This window comes from Dermochelys coriacea, chromosome 27, assembly GCF_009764565.3.
Source record: "Dermochelys coriacea isolate rDerCor1 chromosome 27, rDerCor1.pri.v4, whole genome shotgun sequence".
NCBI lineage: Eukaryota > Metazoa > Chordata > Testudines > Dermochelyidae > Dermochelys > Dermochelys coriacea.
Window position 1 is genome coordinate 8,746,041 of NC_050094.1, and position 8,266 is coordinate 8,754,306.

An 8,266-nucleotide genomic window follows, 5' to 3' on the forward strand; every position below is an offset into this window, starting at 1 on the left:
GTTCTAGATCACAAGGAATTATTTGGGGGCCGTGTACAGGAGATCAGACAAGATGATCCCAATGGTCCCTTCTGGTCTGGGGATCTATGAATCTGTCTATTGCTAGCTCCTAGAACGCTAGTCTCTCTAACAGTAGTAATTCTAAGCCCTGGTCTACACTAAAAAATTAGGTCAACCCAGTTACACCACTCAGGGGTGTGAAAAATCCACCCCTCTGAGCGCGGTAGTTAAGGCGACCTAACCCCTGGTGTAGGTAGCAATAGGTCAAGGGAAGAATTCTTCCATCGACAGAGCTACGGCCTCTCGAGGAGGTGGATTCCTGCGCTGATCGGAGAACCCCTCCCATCACTGTGGGTAGCATCTACACCGAAGCACTACAGCTGCACAGTTATGCCACTTCGTGTTTCAAGTGCGGACGAGCCCCGAGAAGCGTAGCTAGGCTAAGGGAAGGATTCTCCCATTTACTTAGGTGTCTACACCGGGGGTTAGGTCTTTTTAATTACATCTCCAGGGTGCCACATTTTTCACAGCCGTGAGCGATGTAGTGAAGCCAAACCAACTTTGCTATGTGGAGCAACACTCATCCAGGTGTCCGGGGCTCAGGTCTCACAGTGAGGACACCCAACCCGTCAGAATTTGAGAAATTAAATGGCACACTCAATACAACGTATTCAAGAAGAGGAGTCAGATCCAGGCCCCGGCACCTGTTGCTCCTCTTGTGCTAGTCCAGTTCAGAACTTGCTGCTTTGAAGCCAGTGGAGGAGCGGTGAGAGCAGAATCCGCCCGTCGAGCCCAGACCGGGGACAGAGGCAGGGTCTATGCCCCTGGCCAGAGAGGGGCCGGACAGCCTAAGGGACTAGGGGACTGAGAAGAACCACAGAGAGGCTCAGCAGAGCGAAGGTTACATGAGAGGGACCTGATCCCCGGGACACAGAGCACCCACTTCGATCCTACCTGGGAGCTTGCCAGGGGGCGGCCCAGCCCCTCGCTGGATCAGCCCCATGGTGACCAGGGGCTCTGGGATTTGCTCACTCTGACACTCCTGTGATGAGCCAAGCCTGGCCGTGTGTGGGGAGGTCACTTTGTCTGGGGAAGCGAATGCACTTTAGTGGCACTTCTGTGGCACCTTGGTGGCCAAAAAATGCACTTTAGTGGCACTTCTGGTTCTCTTGCCTCAGCCCAATTCAAAACCCACCCTCTTAGCGCCCCCCCCTCTTGCCCCATCACTGCCCAGCCTGGAACACCTTTCTGACCACCACACCCCTGGGCAGGACCCTCTGCCCCTGGCTGTGCCACTGATGCCAATTCCTTGGTGTGAATTAGCAGGCAGTGCCGGCCCAGTAGGGCTAAGGACTGGTCCCATTAGGGTTCCACCCGTGTCCTAGCTACAGTGGAGAGAAGAAAGGGAAGAACCAGGGCTCCTTTTCTCTCTCCTCCTTCCACACTCCTCCTTTCCTTTTATGTGCCCTCCTCCTTTTCTCTCCCTCCTCCTGCCCCTCTATCTCTTTCCCTCCCTCCCCATCCGGTCTGCCTCTCTCCGTATCTCTCTTCCCCCTGAATCTCAGCAAGGTCGTGGCTCAGCCAGACATTCCCCCATCTGATCCCCCCCCTCCGCTCCCCCCCCCCCACAAGCTTTCTCAAGTTTGAAGCTGTTTTTTCCACAGCTCCTGCCAAGAGCAGCTAATGAGAAACAAACACGGCTCCTGGGACTGCAGCTGATCTCAGCCCACAGCTCTGGGGCCTCTTCTCCCCATCCCTTCCTGGAGCCAGGGAGAACCAGGGAGTGAGGCGTGGGCTTGGCCCCACCACCGGAGATCGGATCGGGCAGAGGTGGGCAGCACCCACCACCTTCTCCCCACAAGGAGAAGCAGCTCCAGGGGGGACAGGAGCCACTGCCCCGGCTGCAGAGCTAAAGCCGTGTCCTGGGTGCTTGGCTGCATTAGGGCCCTGATCCCGGCAGCTCCCAGATCCAGTGACCCCCATTGACTGCACTGGGCTCTGGGGTTTTTCTGCCCGCAGCACTGGGGCCTGACGCATGGATGTTTCCAAAAGCCCGTTGGGACCAGTGCATCGAGCCCTTGGAGAGCAGCAGCTTCGCCACCCACGGGTCATCCCGATGTAAGGGGATGCTTGGGTGGCCTACAACTCCCACACCTCAGTAGGGGGTGTGGCCAGATGGAAGGGGGTGTGGCCAGATGGAAGGGGGTGTGGCTGAGCTGCGCAGGCTGCTGCCAGGACCCCTGGAAGTGGTCCCAGGCCTGGGGGAATGCAAAGGTGGCTTAAAGGGCCGGTGTCTATCGCAACCCCCTCGAGCTCTGGATGATTGTTAGTCGGCTGGGGTGGCTGGTCTCCAGGCTTGAGCCAACATGGGGGCTGGATCCTCCTCCCACCCGAGGAAAGGCGGGATGCAGCCACATTAGACATAAGAACCCAGGAGGAATCGGGAGAGTCCCACGGCTGCGGTGACGCCACCAACAGGCAAACGCTGAAGGGGGGAGCGTGCCTCGTTCATGCCCCCACCCTGGCAGCCGTGCCCTTGTGAAGAGAGTGTAGCACTGTGGGCTCATTGGTACAGCGACCTGCCTGCTTGCTCCAGGACGGAGCTCTTCTCAGTCCTTGGGGAACGCTGCGGGGGGGGGCAGGATCTGTGGGCCAGCGGAGCAGAAAGGGGGCTTGGAGTCCAGCGGCCTCGGTTCTAACCCCCACGCTGCTAATAGCCTCGCTCACACACCCTGGGGCTGCCCCGCCTATTGCAGCTGGAGGCTCTTTGGGGCAGGGACTGCGCCACACTGGCTGCATTTGTACAGCTCAGCCGGGGCCTCAGCCATACCGTTAACAGCGGGGGGGGGGGCGACGACAGAGAGCCTTTCCCTCCCACCATGCCGAAGGACGGTCGGGTTTCTTCCATCGAGCAATGCTGCCTGGAAATCAAAAAGAGCGCTGGTCCCAACTGCCGCTTCCAAAGGGCAGCAACCCGCCTGTCCTCCACTCAGCCGCCAGCAGCTCAACCTGCCTCCTTTAAAATAAAGGATAAAACCGGGGAAGCCCTTTCCCTGTCCCCCCCCACCCCTCCACAGAGACAGCTGCTTCCTGCCCCTAGGCCCAGGGCTGCCTCCCGCTACATTCCTCCAGGATAATGACTCAGCTGGAGTTGTCCCTAAAAGGACAAGACTGCGGGGAGCTGGGGAAGGAGAGGGCAGCTGCTGGGGTGGAGAGCGAAGAGAACCAAGGAGTGAGGGACAGATCGAGGGGGTATGTGTGCTGATAGGTAGAGATAGAGGGAGGGGGTTTACTAGACTGGGACTGGTGTGGCCACATTGGATCCTGGCGTTCCTCCAGCGGTAAAGCGCTGCTGGGGTAGCCATGGTCTAAGAGCAATCAGGCAGATCAACGCTCCAGGCGCTGATCTATAGATGGCCAGAGACCAAGGCCAGCTACAAATAATGACAAACTCTACAGATAGGGAATAGCGCCCAACGTAGCCGCAGGAAACCGAGGGTGGCCCGTGGGCTCATACACCTTCGCCGGGGGGTTTATGGAACAGCCTGGCTCACAAATGCAGGAAGAGCCACGTCTCCTCGCAGACCTCTGGCACACCAGAAACGGGACGATGCCCATCAGGGGCCCCGGCAGCTTGCCCAGCTCCGGCTGTGAGTGGGGAAGCGGAGACTTCAGCACTGGGAGGCCAGTTAGCACAGCTGGAGGGAGCAGTGAAGGACCCAACTGGCCAGGCTGTCTTTGCTCCCCGCTTCCCCCGGACTCTCGCGGCTGCAGATTAAAGCCAAGGCTTGCAAACGGACACCATGCCCTTGTGCGTGACACATCTGGGGGAGGGGGCAGGTCTGGAGAGGGGAGGAGAGAGGGAAGCCAAACCACCCCACCAGGATGCTGGGCTCTAGGGGGCTGATCCTGCCCAGGGTTACTCCCCAGCGGAATGTCTCGCCCCACGGCAGCGCTGGTGGGAAGTGAGACTGACAGGGAGAAGGGTTTGCAGGCTCAAGCCCCGGAAATTGTTATTAAACTTGCACCTGCCGGCCCAACCGCAGTCAGGGCCCCATTGCGCTGGGTGCTGTACATACACACCACAGGCCAGGGGCAAAGCAGAGCTCAGTGCTGCTGATGTCTGGGTCACTGCCCGGCCCTCCAGCAGAAACCCAAGTTGGGGAACTGGCGTGTGAAGGCTGGGGCAGCTCTCTGCCACAGCCCCCCACCTCTCCGTCAAGTAGAGATCCGCAGGGCGCAGGCATTGGGCATGAGGAATGCACCTCTCCAAGTGCAAAGAGTCCCCACCCTGCAACCAGTCCCTTTCTCTGCCCAGCGATGGGCAGGCACGGTTTCCAGTGCCCAGAGGAGGAGAGTGAGCTGGGCTGGGTGATGGGACTATGAACAATATCCTGGCTTCCTAAGGGCCTCAGACCATACTGTGAAGCTGGCCTTTGGGGGGGGGGGGGTCATCATTTCTGAGCCCCCCAGGAGTACAGGCCTTGCCACCCTGGGTCAGATGCAGGGTGCAGCTAATCCAGTGCCTGCCCAGTGCCAGCTGCTTCAGATGGAGGGACACATGGCCCTCCAGAAGGCCGTGATGGATTCACCTTCTCCACAGGAAAATTTCCTTCCTGGCCCCCCATCAGTTAGAGGACGTGGTCCAGCGGGAAGGGGTAGGAGTTAGGGCAGAGCACACAGAGGCAGGCGGAAAACAAAGAGGCCAGATGGAGACTGTTCTCTGTCTGGGGGGGGGGGGGGAATGGTTTCATTTCCTTCAGATAGAAGCCCCACAAGGATCATCTTCTCCAGCACTAGCCCCCCCTCCCCCTCTTTACCGGGGTTGCTGTGAGTTTGAAGACAGAACCCGCCAGCACACAATACTCCTGTTGCTGAACCAGCGGGCACAGGGATGCTCCAGCCATGGCGTAGGTCCAGGTGGCAGCCGAGCAGCAGCCCCTCACCTGCAGCGAGTAAACGCAGGACACAGGATTTCCTGGGTCACTGAGCCCAGGTGCTGCTATCGCAGGCAACCCCGGCACACCATCCTGTCCGTGAACGTACCGAGCTGCACCTTAAAGCCAGTTAGGTTGTGGGCACCTGCTCCGGACCCCTCCCCCCCCCCCCGATGGCCAGAATCTTCTTCTTTCCAGCCTGACTCACTCACGGCCAGTTTGTCCTTGTTTGTTCTGGTGCCAATCCTTGTCCTTTACCTCCACTGGCTCTTCTCCCCACTGGTGTCCACTCTCCGGATGGATGGGCCCAGAACCATCTTGTTTAGCCCAGCGAAGGCTGAGAGGGGACAAGCCATGCTCGTTGAGTCTCCTCCGGTGAGATTCAGGGGACCGCTGAGCCAGAGATCCAGCAACCCAGCTCTGCACCTGATCCAGGCTGACTTCATCTTGTGCGAACCCAGCTGACCAGAACGGGACTTGGGTTTCCAGAACTCAGGGAGCTGGAACTGATTCCACTAGCTTTTGAGTCAGGTCAGCTGTGTAGCACCCACTTGGGGTTTCCCAGCTTCTGGAGCTTTGATCAGAGCCAAGTCCTGTGGGAGTTAGGCCCAGAACCTCAAAGGTCTTTAGGTGCCTGCAATTAAGGCCAGGTCTACACTAAAATCATAGGTCAACCCAATGACGTTGTTCAGCGGTGTGAACCCTATCCCTCCCCCCGCGGCCCTGCTGCTGTTGCCTTTTAAGTATAGACAAACCCTTGGATGGCTGTCAAAGCCCCCAGCCCGTTCCCAGGAATGGCCAGAGGGCTTTGGCAGCCATCTTGGTTGTGGTCATGCCCTCTAGAAGAGGCTCAGACCAGAGCTGCAGGAGCTGGGAAAGCCCAAGGGGGTTTATACATGCAAGAAGCAGGACCTCTGGGCTGGGACTAGTGCCTGCCTGATTCTACGGTCCTGAGCAAGTTACTTGCACGCAGAAGTGGCCCCTGGTTCTGAGCACCCAACTTGGATCTGATATTCAGAGGTGCCGAGTGGGGGGTGCCCAGAAGAAAATGGAATCTCCCCACCCCGCAGGAAGAAATTCCCACATTTGTTTATTTACATTCCAAAATGAAGAGTCAACGTTTGCCACAAAAGAAGTTCCAAACATTCCATCAAAAGCATCCACACGTTTCATTTCCACATGACAGCGCACATCAAACACCACAACCCGCAGCCAAGATCAAGTTCTATAAAACGGCTCATCACTGTCTTTGGCTTCTGATACGGTCACATAAGAGTCAAACTGAGAAAGTGGACACATTTCAGCATCAACATGAAAACGGGCTGACGTTATCGAAACAAGAGGGTCGAGACCAGTCAGTGACTCCCCCTATTGCCTTTCAGCCAAAATGATTCATTTCAACTTTGTCCCCTTGAAAAAAATGTCATTGAAATTGCCATGTTCCTGCAAAACATTTCTATTCTGATGAAACGTCATTTTCCAAGAGAACACTTTTGTCCACAAAACTTGGCCCAGGTCTTGGCCCAGTCTCTGGGAAAGCTAGAGAGAACCACAGCTTCTGTCAGTGTCTAGCAGCCTCAGTAAAGAAGCCGGTTTATATTCATTCAGACAATTTCTGTCTCTTCTCTACCACAAGAGACTCTGCACATCCCTTAGATTCCTCCAGAGCACCAATGTCCAGATCCTCATTCCTCTGGGATGTTGCCAAGCAAGCGCCAAGCGTCCTGTCTAGGTGCTTCACTTACTCTGCTCCATCTCAGGAGGGTGTGGGATGTAGGAGCCTTCAGTTTCCCTCCCCGATGAAGTATTGGTGCCCTGGAGGAAGTGCTTGTCCCAAGAACAGTGCTCAATGTCACCATCAAGTGAGGGTTTGTCTGAGAAACAGCTGTGTGTGGGTGTGGGAATGGGTGTGTGATAAAGTGGGCCAACCCTTCTGTGCCGGCCATGGTACAACAGATTCCCCTTATGCCTCAGTTTCCCCTTCTGTTTGCCCATGAAGGGAACTGTCTCTTGCTGTCTGATACAAAAATCCCACCTCTGGGCATAATTTAGTCACATACACCTATGTCATAGTTCCCTCCAAACCCTCACGGTCAAACCATCCTCGACAAACCCACAGTAAACGTGGAAAGGTGCAAGAGTTTGTCCAGGCCCCCAGCCCACAAGTCAATAACAGCACTAAGCTCCCGGTTCCTTTTGCCTCTAGTCCAGCCCTCCCGGAGAGTGACCCGTCTCCAGACTCTTACCATGGAACCCTGCAAGGCAGCTCTGTGCAGGGCTCCACCACCCAGGGCCTCTCTGCTGGTGTGAGTCCTACCCGTGCCCAGGGCACCTCCCTCCAGAGTCCACTTTCTTGCTTCTGGCTCTGCTTCCCCTCAATGAGCTGGGTCTTACTCTTTAGCCCTGTGGCCACTGCCCCATCCTTCTGCCCCAACTTTGGTCAGTTCTCACCAGCAGTTCTGGGCCAACGCCGGTGACTTTCTTCCAAGCAGGTCCCCGTCCCCGTCCCCGCTCCTGCTCCTGCTCCTGCTCCCAGACAGCTCCCACCTGCTGATCTCCTTATTGGGCCCAGGTGCCCTCTTTTAAACCCAATTGGAGGGCAGATGACCAGTCACAGGTGCACTGGAGGGACCCTACTCCCTGTTAAAGGGCCAGTGTCACCACATGTGCGTGTGTTGGTGTCGGGTGTGTGTTCTTTCTTAAAGTGAGTTCTCAACCTGTAGCCCAGATCCCACATTTCTGGTCAGTCCTGTTGCAGGTGAAGGAATGATGAATCCACCGGGAGTGGCGGCTGGGTCAGGACTGAGATCTCTGCCCACCTATTTGATGACTGGGATTGGTGGGTGGAGCCTCCCAAAGCTTCGGGTGTGGGCGGGGCCACAGAACCCAGATGTCAAGTGAGTTTGTGGGATGACAATAATGAGCAATGGGGGCAGGTTACAGAGGAACCAGGTCACCAAGCAGAGAGCCCCGGATCATACCCACTGGGTGACACATCTTTAAGGAAGCCACTCCAGCTCTCTGTGAGGTTTTATCCCCATTTTATCGATGGGGGAAACTGAGGCACAGACCAGGTAAGAGAGATGGGTGCATTGAAGGTCAATGGGAATCGGGTTCCTGACTCCCTTAGTCCCCTCTGTCAATCCCAGCCTCTGTGGCTGCCCAAGGCTCCGTGTCTCATGGCTAAGAACCCAGGAGTCCTGACTCCTCGCGCTCAGCGCCGAACCAGTGGCTCTTCCATGGCATCCCAGTGCCCTGGCTGCTTGTAATTCCAACCTCCGGGTCATGGAATAAGGTCCCAGTTTCCCTAGCCAGGTGCCTGGCTGGGG

At 56.8% G+C, this 8,266-nt stretch overlaps 1 long non-coding RNA gene across 1 annotated transcript; it reads right to left on the reverse strand.

The window, feature by feature from the left end:
• Window positions 1-366: 366 nt before the first annotated feature.
• On the reverse strand, window positions 367-7,451 carry LOC122457666. Its single transcript, XR_006277320.1, has 3 exons — window positions 7,389-7,451; window positions 3,555-3,768; window positions 367-864 (listed from the first exon to the last, which is right to left on the reverse strand). It is a non-coding gene; the product is annotated as an uncharacterized LOC122457666 (long non-coding RNA).
• Window positions 7,452-8,266: the final 815 nt, after the last annotated feature.